We start from the raw sequence: 15,023 nt of genomic DNA on the forward strand, positions 1-15,023 counted from the left end.
TTCCCATAAATCCCATTAAACTCCTGAAAATCTGGCCATTCCTAACAGCATTGTCTGTAATTTTTTTTTTTTTTTCTTATCATTGTGCTCTTTGTTACACCCAGCAATTTCTCATGTCATTCCTGGTAGTTTCCCAGGGTCTGTTCACTTCTCAGGTCAGGGCTTAGTCCTTTACCTGTGTGCCCAATTCTACAGATTCTTTGAAAATCTCAAGTTAAAAGAGCATTAAAATCAGAAGAAAATTTGAAAATTAGAATTATTATTAAATTTTAGTATCTTTTTTCCTTTATTGCATAGTATTACACTTACAAAAAATATTTATTGGGTCTAATTTGATAATAAAGTTACCAGAAAATTTTTTCATAAGTCCAGTTTGATTTTCTTGCTTGTTACATCCTCATGCTGTATAAAACCTCAGAACAAAGTGCTGCAACAGGAGGCTGGGAAAAACATATCTCCTAAGGATATAACCCAAAAGTAACCAAAAATTCATGAATCTGGTAAAATACTGATTTTATTACATGCAATTGCCATCATATACATGACAAACTGATTTAAAAATGGACAAAGCCCTCCATGTGGGCTGTATATCCTGGCTGACATGGCAGTAGTAACCAAGTACACTTTTAGTGCAGCTAAATGTGATATTCCAGTGGTTCTACAAAAGCCACACACTTTGGCACAGCAGAAAAACCTGGACCCATGGCTCCCCAAACTCTGTTCTGTCACATCAATGCCGAAGAGTCAATGACCTCAGCGTGACCAAACACCTGATCAAAAGGGCTCAAATGTACAATTTGCAACTTCACAGACGCTGCACGATCAATAATTTGAAAACCACATGTGTAACCTTCAAGATGAACCCAGAAAGACAATGCCTTTGAGCTTCTTGGCACTGGATTCCCACAAGGACAGGGTTGGATTAATGAGCACACTGTGCCTCGTGGCTTGTTACCTCTCAGCAGCAGTGCTTGAGCCATTAGCTTGCAAAACGTTCCCTGTCATCCCAGCAATCTATAGATGCTGTTCCCTTGACCCCACAGAAACCTGTGTGCTCTGATCATCCCATCAAGGACCCGTGCTGAGCCAGGGGTTTAATGCTGTCACCTCCATCCTGCACATGGAGGGATCCCAGGGACCTTCACCCTGGTGCACCCCTTCCAGGGATACACATCAGTCTTCCTTGGTGTTACAATGTCCCCAACATGCCCTACGTACCAATCACGGGAGGTTTTGCAGCGAGCTTGAAACCAGTGACTTCAAAAATGCCTGGTACGTGGGTGAGCATTGGAAACGTTCAACCACCACAGCAGATTTTGCCTTGAATTTTCCCCAACAACCGAGGGAAAGTGGAATATTGGTTTCTTCTTAGGCTATCAGACCAACAGGCACGAACTGCAATGACAAACCTTGAGCTTTGGCTGCTGTTCCTGTGGTGCCCTGTACCTGGATGCACAGACAGCAAGCCATGTCTCACAAGGGCTGGTTTTAACAATATTTCGACAAATAAAAGCAGTTTAACTCGACGCCACAGAAAGGAGGTCTGGGCTTTTGAAAAGCTCCAAATCTGGGTTCTGCTCAGGCTCCTTGTGCCTGGCAGTAAGCTCAGAAGGTAATGAAATGCCAAATCCCTAATGTGAGAAACAGGTAGTTACCATGTGAATGCTGCCCAGATGGTGACCATCCTTCTACCTGTGCTTTAGCCAATTTGTATCTGTGTATACAGCTCTGACAGCTATTAAGTTCTCTTAGCTTTAACACTGGTTTTAGAATGCATTTAATTTTCATACTAAGAGACCCAAATTGATGATGTGGGATGGAATCCAAAACGCACTGAACTCAGCAGAAAAAAAAAAAAAATCACAGCCTGACTGCATCTTGGAACTAGTAATTAGTGACTGAAAGTATTCTATAGCTGGCATCACACTCTTTAATAAATGCAGTAGAGTGCTGGAAGGAGAGACATGGACAGAACTGCACTGCCATGTGTGTGATTCTTCTCCATTTCTTGTCTTGGCTTATTGGGACTAAACATGATTGAACGTGAGGTGGGAGGGATTCTGGTAGGATAGCCTGCTTCAGACAGCTCATCACAGCAGGAGGTTTAACATCAATATACTGTGCAAATAAACACCTTTGTAGATGGAAAACAACCACATTTCCAGCCTTTTTGTTCTCCGGGGCCTCAGCTGACAGACAGCACTTTGGCTTCCTTGATGTGGAGTAATTCATGCAGTGCAGCTATACTGCTCCTCATAACCAGGATGGTGCTTTCAAAAGGTGCCCAATACTGCAAAATCTCTCTTTTCACAGCCCCAGGAGCCAATAAAGGCTGCTCACAGTCATTGACAGCATTTTTTTGTATTATTATGTTGAAATACAGAGTCATAGAATCCTATAATCCCAGACTGGTTTGGGTTAGAAGGGACTCTAAAGCCCACCCAGTGCCACCCCCTGCCATGGGCAGGGACATCTTCCATTAGCCCAGGTTGTCCCAAGCCCTGTCCAGCCTGGCCTGGGACACTTGCAGGGATCCAGGGGCAGCCACAGCTTCTCTGGGCACCCTGTGCCAGGGCCTCCCCACCCTCACAGGGTGGAATTTCTTCCTTGGAGCCTTCTCTTCTCCAAGCTGAACAGCCCCAACTCAGTCTGTCTCTGTAGCAGAAGTGCTCCAACCTCTCCCATAATTTTTTTTTTAATAACTTATTTTATTTTTAATGCTTGTGTGCAGCATATCCTGGTTCAAAAGTATTATCACATATATTGCAGGCTAACAGCAAAGCTCCCCAGATTTCTTGGCCAAGTGGTATAAATCAGTTCTCTGAGTCACTGGGTGAGCTGGCCCTTGGAGGACTCTGGATCTCTCAGGCCAGGCCAGGCTTGGTTTGGTTTTCTGTATAAAATCCATTTCAATTAAAAGCCTTGCTGACAGTAGCACCATTATTCAAGCTGGGAAGAGTCATTCCATGCTGATAAAATTGGATTTCTTTGTCACAGTCTTTCAGACTCTATCTCCACAATGTGTAGCAATTTTGTACAGAAAAAAAAAAAAAAAAAAAAAAAAAAGGTGATTTAATCCGCAGTGGTTATTGCAATTACAAATAGTGTTCACAAAACTGAACAGAATTCATAATTCTCCAAAGCTTCACAGTGCCATTCAGCCACAGCACAGCTGGGGAAGAGAGTGCTGAAGAAGCTGAACAAAATAACTGATTGGGGTGCTCACAATGGGAGTGGTTTAATGCTGCCACCCAGCAGAAATTACCCACTCCCCCCCCTCGGGGTTTGCTGGGAAGTCCCAGCACAAGCCACTCAGCTCTCACCAAGCAGGCCCAGCAGTAGGAAGGGGAGAGTCTGTAAGGAAATGTCAAGATATCGCTGCCCGTGCGTCCTCTGGAGCCTGGAAGTCTGAAAATGGCCACAAAGTCTGTGCCAAAGCTAAAGGAATACAGATGGAAGAGTGACAGATTTGGGCATTTGAATAAATCTTGTAGATATCTGTGGCCATTCCTGGAATACTGATCTCAGAACTGTACCGATGTAATTTGCAATATCATGGAATCATGGAATAATTTGGGTTGGAAGGGACCTTAAAGCCCACCCAGTGCCATCGCCTGCCATGGGCAGGGACACCTTCCACTGGCCCAGGGTGCTCCAAGCCCCATCCAACCTGGCCTTGGACACTGCCAGGGATCCAGGGGCAGCCACAGCTTCTCTGGGCACCCTGTGCCAGGGCGTCCCCACCCTCACAGGGAAGAATTTTTTCCTAATATCCTATCTAAACCTGTGTCTTCCAGCTCAAAGCCATTCCCCCTTGTCCTGCCACTCCAAGCCCTTGTCCAAAGCTCTCCAACTCTCTTGGAGCCCTGTTAGGTGCTGGAAGGCCTCAATAGCTTTACCCCAGGGTCTTCTCTCCTTCAGGCTGCCCAATCCCACCTCTGCCAGCCTTTTCTCACAGGAGAGGTGTTCCATCATTTCACAGCCATGGATGCCCTTGCTAGTCGGGTTAGTTTTACATCTGGGCGTGAAGAACCTCCTTTGCTTCAAGGAAATCAGAATCAAAATATGCTTCTAAGCACAAAGTAAGCGTTCATTAGGATTTCTCTTACCTAACTGGCCCTTAGGAGAGCAAGGTGGGAGCAAGCAGGCTCTGCTGATGCTTCTCCCAGCAAACAAACTCTGTGGGATGAGTTACCTCGTAAACTCAATTTTTTGACGAATTTTTCACTCCTTCCACAGATGGAGCAGTAAACAGGGGCAGTGAGGAAATGCCTATAACTTCTGAGAAGTACCAATTGTGTGCTGCTTTCTAAAGGAAGTCATTGAAACACTGCGGGGGTTAGTATGCAAGGTGCAGAAGATGTTGAAGAGGAAAAGATATGCTTATTAATTATTATAATTATATTAATAAATCTTCCAGGAAGTTAAGTGTATAAATATCAATAAGTAGTATTATTTAATAGGATTATTTCTCTTTCTCTCATAACCTTATCTGGAAATGCAAACTGACAGAACAGAAAATGAAAAGACCAATTAGATGGGGGGAAAAATGCGTTGCCATCCAAACACTGAGCTCCTGTCGTTTCTTAGCCTTCGTTAACGAGCTCCTCAGCTCACCTCCTCTCCCTGATACTCCCACAAGTTCAGTTCAAGCTTTTTCAGAGTTGCAGAAGTTGTTCAAGCTCTGATTGATCTGCAACAAACATAAAAACGGGTCAGAACCTTGAGTGTCTCTGAAACATGCACTTCACATAAGCACAGTAATGCTACTAAAAATAAAACTTTTTGGGATCATAGCAGATATCTGAAAGATTTCTGTTTCTCTGAAGAGTTACAGAGACTTGAGCTCTCGTTCCAAACGTTTTAAACATTTGAGGGACTCTGAAAGCAGCCATTCTTCTAGAAAATAAAAACTTGTGCAGAAATGATGCTGGGATGATTTTTCCCTTTGTAGCTGTGCCACAGCCCTGGCTGAACATAAGCTGTGCACACATGTGCACACAGAGGCACCTGTGTTACAGAGCCCCCACCCCACTGTGCAACAGCCTTCATCTCTCAACACAAGTACTTTAAAGTGCCTTCCTGAACACTTTTGCTGCTTTGAGTCTTTTTTTAGCTTACTGCAAACCTTGTTAGCACTGGTATTGAGTTTAGTGAGGCCAGAAACCACCTCCCTTCTCTTGGATACGTGGGGGATGAGGATCTGATGGATTCAGCTGTCTGGTTTGATCAGGGTTTCCACACTGAAGCCGAGCTATTTGCGTTCAATGTCACGAGAACACCGGTCCCGCTCTTCCCCTCAGACATTGTGGAAACCTCAGTGTTACAAGTGAAATACCCACGCCCCGACAGCTCACCAAACATGCAGTCCAAGAGCACAGGGCATATTTGTGTTCTCTAACCTTGTAACGCACTTTTCCCATTTCCATTTTTAGTTTTTGAATCGGCATTAGCGGTGGTGGAATTATCAGATGCTCTTCCCAGCCGTAGTGGGGTTAAGAAGAAGGAAGGAAAGGAGAATGAGAGAAAAAAACTCTTCTTGGAAAGAGTTTTTGAGTTAACTCTGTCCTCCAACACTATCTATGATTACAATGTGACAGGAATAATGTATATGCAGTCCATGTGAGTAACACTAGGAGTGAAGGTCAAATTGTGAGAGTGGCACTTTCACCATCCTAACTTTTGCAACCTAAAGGGAAAAATAAGCCCCTGCTAGGAGGGAATTTCAGACAGGTACAGGACACCTGGCTCCACGCCTGTGTCTGCCAGTGGATTCCTGAACAATCATGGTCACTTCCCTTTATTAGTATCTCACCTTTTTTAGAGTGTGAGGCGCTGGTGTCATGAATACTAAATTGATTGGCCAAATAAAAGTAAAAGCAGTTGAGGATGTGGGAGGAAGGTCAGGATTGATACTCACATTTGTGCTGAGGGGTTGTCTCATTCAATTCTCACTGATTTCCTAGTAACTGAGCTTGGAAGCACTCTTCCTGGTGTCTGGTGTAACATCTCCAAAAAAAGGTGTTAAACTTGTCAGCACCTCAACCCTGCAGAAGGAGAGTGACATAATTATAAGAGCATAATTTTTATGGAAGAATATATCCCACCTGAAATACCCTATATTTCAAAAGCACCAGCTTTTCTGCTTCAGTATGTCAGCATTTCCATTGAAACCCTCATTTTAATGGGAATGCTGTTCATCTGCAAAAAGTGTGTTCTAAGCAGAAAACGGGAGCATCCAGGATCAAATACAAGCACACTGCCATTTAAATGAGTTTTAATAATTTGAGAGAGAGTCACTTGCCTTTTTTTTTGAAAAAAAACATAGCCATTGGGAATTTCATTTTAATTTTTAAAGATTTGTTAAATCTTGGCTGGAATTCCAAACGGTCCATAAACCTCTTTTCAGAGAAATATCTGCTACCAGGGAATGGAATGGGCTTGGGGAAAAGATTTATTAGACCTGCTCGATGTCATTAACACAAATCAGGAAATAGTGACACTCTGAAAATGCAGAATTCTGGGGGGGGAGGGGGGAGAGCAGAAATATCTCCAAAATACAACCGAGTAAAAGGAATGAAAATAATTGTCTCTGATCCTAAGATGCCGCTGGGAATTTCCAAATGGGCCCCAGGGGATGTAGGAGCACTGATCTTCAAAGGAAGTGCACACAGGGCTGTTACAAATTGTGTAAGGTCTGATAAGGAAGTTACACGGTCTGATAAGGCAATTATCTGGGAAAATACCGCCCTTAAATCCAAAGCAATCCAGAAAGGCACTTGCAGGCAGCTTTGGCAGTGTACTTTGGCCCGTCTCCACGCACTCCTAAGCAGGATGGGAGGAGGAGAGGGGGCTTGGTTCTGATTCTGGCATGCAGGACTGTACAGACTCTACAGATTAATTCATTGCACTGTCACCTCGTGATTTCCAGCGTGTGGCTGCCCTAGACAGTGTGGCTATTACAGTTGTACATGATGGGCTTAGCTCTGAACTCTCACGTATTTGAGTGCTGGAGAGTCATGGTGGCATGGCAGGCCAGAGGAGTTCAAAGCTGAGGCAGCATCTCCAGCTGCACCTTGGTGTCACTGGATCCGCGTGATCCCGACCTGTGTGGGCTCCATCTCCAACCACGAGGCCAAGAATCACCTTGTGCAGAGAATGGAAATGCTTCAGAGCCATCCCAGCTTGTGTCTCAACACAAGCTTGCTCAGACCTTAGGTATGCCCTTCAGAATTGTATTTTCCCTTAGCTACAGCCATCCCAGAACAAGGGCTATGATTGCAAATTTAGTGGTTTCTTTAGCAGGAACTTTTCTCTGAAACGTACCCGTTAAGCGTCTTTCCTGTGATTTGTAGCAGCTGTTGTGTCTCCATGCCAACTGATGGGGGAACAGGGGAAGGACACGCTCAAAGTCATCTCTGAGCTCTGCAATATCTTATGAAGAAAAGCTCATGATTATAATGAGAAAAGTAATTCCTCGCCATGAAAGCTGACTGAGAGCAAATGGAGAAAAGTAAGACTTTCAAGTAAAGAAAACCTGAGTAGGATTATCACCCTACATGAAAAAGGTGGAATTGCTTTGGAGATGAGACCTTCCTCCTGCCTCCTGAGATCAGCTCCTGGGAAGGGCTGAGAATTGGCTGTTGTGAGTAATCTTTGTGCCAGTGCTTGTGGGGTGATAAAAGGCACGAGGATTTAAAGTAAATTTCCTCGCCTGATAAATCCAAGCCTTTCACCTGGGGAGAACAGTTAATTTTTGTCAGAGGCATGTGTGTAATTGCCTCAGTGCTGAGGCGAGTGGGATCTGAGGCAATAACAGACGAGTCCTAATGGCGAGAGAGAGCAAGGAACTCTTCAATGTCTCCATGAAGGCACAAGTGTTTCAGAAACGCAATAAATAAAGCACAAGTTCTCTGCCAAACTAGAAGTATTGTGATGGACAAAGAGAGCAAAACAAACCTGGGGGAGGACGAGTTCACATTGAAGCAATGACACGGTTGCTGCATATGCAGCAATCTCAGCACATTCTCAGCTGTGTCGCCGTTGTTATCCCAGACAATGCATTTAAGTATTTGCTGCAATGCTATTTAGCAGATGATAATGAAAGAGCAGGAAAATGTACATGAAAGAAGATGGAAATATCTTGTGCCTCCTCACAGGGAAGCTATCAAGCACAGAAACAGGGAAATGACACTCAGAGCTCTTCGCCGCTTTCCGCTGTAAATTGGGCACTGGGGGAAAAGGACAGAAATTCCACTGAAGTGTAATAGAGGGTAACGTTCACCACCATGTGTCAGCACTGCACCCAGGGAATGCAGAGGGATGAACTGCAAGAGGCACCACTTTTTGAAATTTATCTGTCGCCACTTTCTACTGCTGAGCAAAATAATAATAAATAAGAAAATGTTGAAGGCAAAGAATGATGTGATGTCTCTCTCATTTCAGCTTCAAACAACCCTAGCTATGTGTATCTTCTTCTTCACTCCTCTCTGTGGTGTCTGCACAAGGTCTGGAATACTGCATAAATTTAAAATATTTTTGTGGACAGATCTACTGACATAAGAGAAGGTTTGAATTTCTAACTTTAATAACAGACATGAAGGTGATTGGTCATATCAGATACCTGCTGAAAGAATTGCCTACACCAATGGATTTTTGCTACATTAAAGTCGTCATGAATTTTGTATTCACCCCCGAAGCTGAATTTACAGGATAATGAAATAGATGTACACACAGAACATGCAGGTAATATAATTGTGATGCAAGGTGGACACAATGGAGTGAACTTCACTGTGGTCTACAAGTTTGGCCTCAGCTTTGCAATTTGAGCCTAATGTGACTGATGCATTTAGATTAATGGCAATTTGAAGGGTTTTCTTTTTCTCCTTCTCATTGTTAAAATATGTCCAGTATAATTTTATCCATTTTGTATCAAATTGGGTGCACCACTCCTTTACCATTCAGAAGTTGCTGGATATCTTTAACTCAGAAATTAAGAAGTCAACAACTTTGTAAGTCCTTCCCTCGAAACAAAGCTCTTGTGATGCTCTGTGTACATAAAAATTGGTTGCTCCAGACAAAATGGAACTAGGCAAAGGTGACAGAGTCTTACTTTTCCTGGCTGGCAGGTTTGCTCATTGTCAGGGAGCTTCCGGAGGACATTTTGACCAAAATCTTCTCACTTTTATCTACTTATGGTACTGCTTAAGAAGAGGTGTGAGTAGCACTGAGAAATCCTTCTAACAACCCGCAGTTCAGATTGCAGTGAAGAAACGTCCACATTAACTGGCAGTGACCTTTCTGAGTCAACATTCCTGCACTTTGAAATTCGAGCGTTTCTAGTTCTGCCTTTTTTGCCTTTGATTCTGACCTGGTACAGCTGGAACTAAATATAGGTGTGTAAGGTAAAACCCATGATCACTGTGCTTCAAACGTGCCTTTCAACTTGCTTGCTAGAGGCCTTACAAATTGTGTCGTGCACCAGTAGTCCGTGGGCAATAATCGCCTCTCCTCGGATCAATTTAGGATAAGGACACTTTCATTTGGGAATGTGTTTTATTTAACACCATCAACCTTTTTTTTTGAGAGACAATTTCCTATCATTCACATATCTTGTAGATGCATATTTTTTTATCACTTTGTGGTAGTGGCACAATATTTGTAAAATTAGACAGAAAAATATTTTGCTTTTACTTATCAGTGCTTATTTTACTTATTAATAGAATAAATTTCAGTTGCAGCACGCTGTGGTGTCTAATTTTATATAATAAACCTTGCTAATAATGTAGCTTAAGGTACTGGGGCACTGCTGAACTATAAATAACAAAGAAGAACAAATCGTATCCGAAACTAGCAAGGCTGACATAACAAGAGGGTAATTAAAAAGTCATTAGCTGCTTTTTTAGAGTCATCTGAGGTTTTGGTTGATAAACTAAAAAATTAACATTTGTGTTCTGAAAATTGATTAACAAACAGATACACAATTTTCATCATAGAAAATCAAACTGTTGGTTAAAATCGAATTTCTTACGTACTTCAGATAAAAAAATGATCGTCTATTATGTTCTCCTCTAACAGGAAAAACTGGAGTCACGTGCAGTAATGCATGGGGTATGGCTTTGGCTCTGGTCCAGTTCTCCATAAATTCTCATAGATCAACAGGAATAGACAAGTGAGCCAAACCCAATGAAGCTAATTTTAGATGGCTGAAACCAACACCATCTGGATATCTGGCCCTGGTAACTTTCTATTGATCCAATCCTTCCAGAATGATTTGATGCCAAACGCATAAGGAAGCTTTCCAGGTTCAGAGCGTGCAACAGGACGGTTCTGGACTCATCTCCTTTGAGGGTTTCAGATGCTGTAACTTTCCTTTTTTTTTGGTTGAACAACCTTGTGCTTGTTGCAGGTAAACGTTAGTATCCGTTTCTTTGCACAGTTCCAGAAAAGAAGCATATCAATTTAAATAATTTTCTCTCTGAAGCCACGGAATCAGTCTGAAGTGGACAGATGAGCGCGTTCCCCATGCGGTTCAGCTCATCTATACATCTGCTTGCTTATCCCACTTATGTTAATCCAATAAAAGGAGATTCATGCAGTGGTCCCAGTTAACTGGCACTCTGGCTGTGGTGTCAAGCAGATACAATGAATTATCCCCAGTACAAAATACATGGGAAATATTCTCACTGCATTCAAACATTGAATCAGCTACAAAAGTAATCTGCTACTGGACATGCTGTGAACAAAAGGAACTTGAATCGATCAGACATTGATTGTGAATAATTTACTCAAGTACATCGTTTTAAATCAGTTTTAGGACCAGAGGGCTAAAAATACCAGCTAAAATTTTTGTGGCTTGTGGATTTATTTTCTGTCTCTTCATTTACTTCAGTGGGCTTTGTATTGAGCTCTCACAGAGCAGACTTACATCAGACATCATGTAACTTAGGGTCCATGATCCTGTTTTTAATAATGGTAGTTATAGTGCTAGCATTTGATATGAAGAATAATTTGTACCTACTAACTTCTTTTCTCTGTTAGATTTTCTAAAGAGTAAATAAGATGTTCTAACCTCTTGGGACTGTTAGATTTTATGACAGACCTTGGTTTTAATTTACTTTCAGAGATGTGGGATTGTCAGCAGAGCTCACCAATGGCATTATTTGTCCTGAGTGTAGGTATTTTAGTGTATCATTAAATTACATCTCCTACACATGCTACATAAACACCAAATATAGATACACACTTCTTTATACCTACTACAAATTAATAAATAGGCCCTTTTAGATTAATTTTTTTCTTTTTTTTAGTGACTGTGTCCATTCAGGATGAGAACATTTCAGCTGCTGGTTTTTCATCAGTGCTGGGTAACTTTGCTTTTGCATATCATTATTCAGTGTCACAACTGCTTGCCAACAGTATCAGAGGGGCTGGAATCCGAAGGCTCAAAATATTCTTGCACAACATCAGTGTCCTGAGTATATTTATCAGACACTCAATAAGCCCAGAAAGTTGCCTTTCTTTGATGTTGGTGCAAACACCAACTTCTGCCTCATTATTGAGGACACCTCCCAGGGCGAGGCCTCCAGTGGCTCATGGCAAATTTGCATAACTCCAGCAGGTGCAGAACAAACGTTCTTCACTCCCCATTCCCCTGCCATTTCTGAACTAATCATTGTTTACTTCATTAGTCGTGCTTCCAAACTTGTATTTAGAAGAATACTGCTTTATTGGAGCTATTGAAAGGATTTTGATGGCTCATCCTGGTAAAGATGCCTTGGGGAGAAGTTAGATATTCAAATGTCTGGGTGTAGATTAAAACAAAGGTGAGCATTTACAATTTTTTATACCTATTTTTGATTGTCTTTAATCAATTAAGTCAAAAGCCAGGTGGGAGATGGAAAGGAGAAAGAGAATTACAGACAGTTTGCATATTTACTCCTTACTGAAGCAGATGCTGAATTTAGAAGACCAGATTCTACCTTAAATTAAAATTACTCCAATTTTAATCATTCTCTTTGGCATATTTTAAGTGCTTAGGATTTCCAGAGGGATGAATTTCCATAGAATGTTTCTACTCTTTGATTTATCTTGATTAAGGTAAGACATGGGTAAACTAATCCCCCTCAGGCAATAGCAAGTTTGTTGTTTTATGATCCTTTGCACAGGTCTGCCGTGCTCCTGACTTTTGCCTTTGCTTCTGCTTGTGTTATGCAGAAAGGGAAGTTAACAGCCCTAAAATATCCAACATTTTTTTCCTTATCATGTCAATAAACTTGTCACAGAAGTGTCCCAGTATGGGTGTGAGTGTTTGACCAACAAAGTGCCAACCACTTACGTTTGCTTTGACGTGGCCTGAGGTCAAAGACCTGCTGCCATCAAGGGCAGGTAGAAACCAAAAGGGCTCCAGCAGGCAAAGGGATTTACTGCTGCCTTCTTATTCTGCCTGTCTTGCACCTTCTATTTGAAGGATTCACTTTTGTTCTGGACAATCTGGCTACGACAGCTACAGCTGCAGTTTAAAATGAGTTAAATTGTACACAATTATGAAAATATAACAATTTCAGGCATGCCCCCTAACCTCAGCTCTGGTGCACGGGATAATACACCTTTGCTGCTGTCAGCAGTCTCACTGGCAGCTTGATGGGAGGCATTTAAACCAACTCATCCATCCATCCATGCCCATCTGCGCCTTCCCAAAAATGTTCAAGGCCCCTGTAAGTGGTACGGCCTGCTAGCCTGTGAAACTAAATATACTTGAATCGTGTCAACTTTGATTATTGGCACATTTTTTGTGGTTATTAATACATGGCTTAGATCATCCTATGATGCCATGGTTATTACCTTGCTGAGAAATTGTGCTGGCAGGGCCATATTCCTGTCTCATTACCGGAGTGAAGCTCAGCGGCCCAAGTACATCTGCACAGAGATACAGATAATTACCACTGGAGCATCCCAAGGAGAACAGAAACAATGACTTCTAGGGGCAGCAGGGATTGCTTGGAGCTATGGAGGCTCCACTGCTGCATGGAAGTGAAATAAGGTCCTTTAAAATCACAAGGGAAATGGAACCTCTGTGCTACACAGACCAAAGGGCATCCCCATTTGAAATTATTTTTGCAGAAAGAATATAATGCTGGAAAAGCCATTTAAAATCCCATCCCAAACATCCTTTTTCTGCCATCACCCTGAATGGCATTCTTCTTGCCCCAAAACACACAGTCTTTTAAAACAACCCCCTGGCCAAGCACAGCTCTTTATAAATGCCCTGGGGAAACTCCTTATTCCTCCCACCTGATTCCAGCCATGCTTCCCTCAGGGGATTCACTCTACAGGCAGCTGTGTTGTCTTGTGATGAGAGCAAAGTTATCAGCTCTGTTCTTGTTCCCCAGACAGAGGCTCTGGGTCACTGTACTTTGTTGCCCCACAAGAAGGAAGTGCACTTTGCTGTGTGGAATCTCCACCCGGATGCTGTTTGTCCATGAACAGTGACCGTGACTGGCTGAAGAGAGAAGGAAAATACTGGCAACCCCTTCAAGGCAGGGAGGTGTAAAATCTTAGAATCTACAGAGCAAAATGAGGGAAAAAAAGAGTGGGTGAATAGGTTCCTCTCCAAGTTTTCCTGGTTTTCTTTTATTACATTCTATTCTTTCTGAGCAACAGCTTATAAAATCCTACTCTTGTACTGAAGAAAGGCATTAATTAAACTCCCAGTGCAGACATTTCTGATTGCAGAGTGGCACAGAATTGTGCTTTCAGTAATATTTTACAGATACAGGTATTGTGACGTCCATAAATGTCTCAATACTTATCTTTTCCAGCTGGGAAAACTGAGGCTGGAAGGGGTTGTTCTCTATGTTTAAACAAGTGCATTTGGCAGTGGCCATATGAGACTCTTAAAACACATTTTGTTCTTAAAATCCCTAAAGCTGCTTCCCAAACAACATAAGGTCAGGTACACACTGATTACACATGTAGTTTGTATCCTGGAATACTCGCTAGAAAAAAGAAAGTATTTATTCTGATACAGTGTAAATGTGTAAGGACATAAAAAACCTTCAGAGTAGGCTTAGTTCCCCATGAAAATGAGATCAGAGCTCAAATGGAGATGCCAGGTCTTGTCCACTACGCAAAACCTTTTGCATTCCAGTTTTGGGCTGAACAAATACCGCAGAAAAATATTTTGATTTAAAAAGCCTGAAGAGTATTTAAGGCAAATAGAATCTTAAAACAGCATTTCAGTTCCACTTTCCCAAGATATTATCGTCGAAGATCTGAGGCAGGGCGTTCCTGGAATCTTCAGCACATCTCTGGTGCTTTCACACTTCCTCTTGTACAGCTCACTTGTAAGCCTTGTAAATGTTTAATGGAAGATCAATCCCCTCTGCTTCCAGCGTGACAGGAATCCTGTTAGGGATCATCGCAGCCACTCCAGCCCTCCCAAACAGCTCTGCTACTGAGAGCAGAGCTCTGGGAAGGCTCTCCCCCTCACCTGGGCATTGCTGCTGCTTATCCATGCTCGACTTTTGTTCTCTCCCTGCAGCACATTCCCGTTATGTCAATGTCTCCCCTGCAAGGGCTGTTTGTCCCCCCACGTCCAGCTGCTGGGGCAGCGGCCACCCCTGAGTTTCTGAATTTTGCTGAATTCCTGACAGCAAATCGCTACAAATGCCGGTTATGAAGGACCCACGGAAAGCCTGGAAGTGCTGTTTCCTGATAAACAATCCTCCAGTTTGCAAGAGGCATTTTCCCTTCTGTTCTCCTTCCCACTGAGGACATCAGCTTCTGAAGAGTCACCTGTTCTCAGCGCGTTCACCCGAAATAATCCTTTATAAGGATTAGTCCTTACAGGGTTTATAATGAGGCTCTACTTTCAGGAGTTGCCTGATTGCTGTGAGCTGCCAGGGAGCACTTTGGTCCGCAGCAGTGATGTAAACAAAATTAGCACTTTGCATAGTCATGCTTCAAGCAATTACAGAACAATGCAGTAGAAGGTGCAGCAACATAACCCAACCAAGAGTTGA

The 15,023-nt window shown here is 42.6% G+C and overlaps 1 protein-coding gene and 1 long non-coding RNA gene across 3 annotated transcripts in view; one reads left to right on the plus strand and one right to left on the minus strand.

Annotated features, from left to right (window-relative positions):
* The window catches only part of BRINP3 (BMP/retinoic acid inducible neural specific 3), a 209,088-nt gene that overhangs the window by 82,179 nt on the left and 111,886 nt on the right, over positions 1-15,023 (plus strand). The window lies entirely within an intron of this gene.
* Positions 4,601-9,728, minus strand: LOC138113957 (uncharacterized). Its single transcript, XR_011152417.1, has 3 exons — positions 7,327-9,728; positions 5,921-6,047; positions 4,601-4,693 (listed from the first exon to the last, which is right to left on the minus strand). It is a non-coding gene; the product is annotated as an uncharacterized lncRNA (long non-coding RNA).

This window comes from Aphelocoma coerulescens, chromosome 8 (genome assembly GCF_041296385.1).
Source record: "Aphelocoma coerulescens isolate FSJ_1873_10779 chromosome 8, UR_Acoe_1.0, whole genome shotgun sequence".
In the NCBI taxonomy this organism is placed as follows: Eukaryota; Metazoa; Chordata; class Aves; order Passeriformes; family Corvidae; genus Aphelocoma; species Aphelocoma coerulescens.